At 37.3% G+C, this 1324-nt stretch overlaps 1 non-coding gene across 1 annotated transcript; it reads right to left on the reverse strand.

The window, feature by feature from the left end:
* Positions 1 to 528: 528 nt before the first annotated feature.
* Positions 529 to 631, reverse strand: LOC128590962 (U6 spliceosomal RNA). Its single transcript, XR_008381420.1, has one exon. It is a non-coding gene; the product is annotated as a U6 spliceosomal RNA (small nuclear RNA).
* Between the last annotated feature and the right edge of the window lie 693 nt (positions 632 to 1324).

The raw sequence follows: 1324 nt of genomic DNA on the forward strand, positions 1-1324 counted from the left end.
GAGATGAAAAAATCCAAATATAATACTAGGAACAAGAGAAAAGAAGAAAATAGAGTTAGTGGACTGATTCCTCAGATAATTATATTTTCATTACTGTCTCTAGCCCCTCTTTCTCTCCAGAAGTCAGAAATAGCTAATAGGTCCAGAGTTCCTAAAAGGAAAGGAAAAATCATATACGAATGGATTTAACTTACCTCCTGGAAATGGCTGGGAATAATCAATTCCTGCCTGGCACTCTAAATTCAAAACAATACACATTTTGAAAATTAAAGTTGACACAGGAAAAAATACTGTATAGAGCAGTATTCCCAACTTTACACATGTAGTGGGATGTCAAGATATAGCAGATCACAGATTGCAATCTTTCTTCCATTCTATTTTTCTAGGCTAGCACATTAACACAAACAAAATGTAAAATATCACAGGCAGTTTGCTCTTAGAAAATGCCCCAGCAGGCCAAGAAATCCCCATGAGAAGCACCATGAAGGGTTGATCTTTTTTCTTTTTTTTTGCTTTAGCTGTATTTTTTAAATTATTAAATGCTTCACAAATTTGCAAGTCATCCTTGTGCAGAGGCCATGCTAATCTTCTCTGTATTGTTCCAATTTTAGTATATGTGCTGCCAAAGCAAGCTTGAAGGGTTGATCTTTACTGTCAATTTCAGGGTGATAAATAAAAGATTCATCAAGCTTTATCATCTGCCCCATCAAACTCCTTTCCATTTGCATTTACCTGATAGTAATTGAGCCAAAATGAAGGACAAAGTAAAAACAAAATAAAACATCTTCCTGCTCAGGGCCATCTTTAAGGGAAGACTCTAGAGGTTTGGCATTTCTTTGAGAAGACAAGAGGCTTATTTATACTAAAAAGGAATGGGATATGCTCTTGGTCAGTGAAGTGAATCAATAAACAAAGTACCATTATATGCTCCATTTCTCAGCATCAAAGGCTAACATCATGGATAATAGCCGTGGGTGCCCATGAAGATTTTACATTTCAGGGAGTCTTACTGATGTCGTGGAAGAACATCATGCTAGGAGTTGGGAAACTATGAGTTGGGGCTGCTGTGGTTACCCCCGAACAAGAAGCTCCTGACTCCATCTCTTCAGCTTCAATTTTCTGGGAGAAAATAAGGAGCAACACACAAATTCTGCCTGCCTGTCAAGGTTGCTGTAAGGGTCTATTATGGTTATAATTGAAAAGTTGTTTTGAACATGTAAAATGCTTATGGGCCTGGTAACCTTGCAAGCTCAATAAATGTGGATTCTTACTTTCCCAGTTTTTGTTTTTGTTGTTCAAAAATACCACAGGGAGAAAGGAAGGG

The sequence above is a fragment of the Nycticebus coucang genome, chromosome 7, assembly GCF_027406575.1.
Source record: "Nycticebus coucang isolate mNycCou1 chromosome 7, mNycCou1.pri, whole genome shotgun sequence".
Classification (NCBI taxonomy): domain Eukaryota; kingdom Metazoa; phylum Chordata; class Mammalia; order Primates; family Lorisidae; genus Nycticebus; species Nycticebus coucang.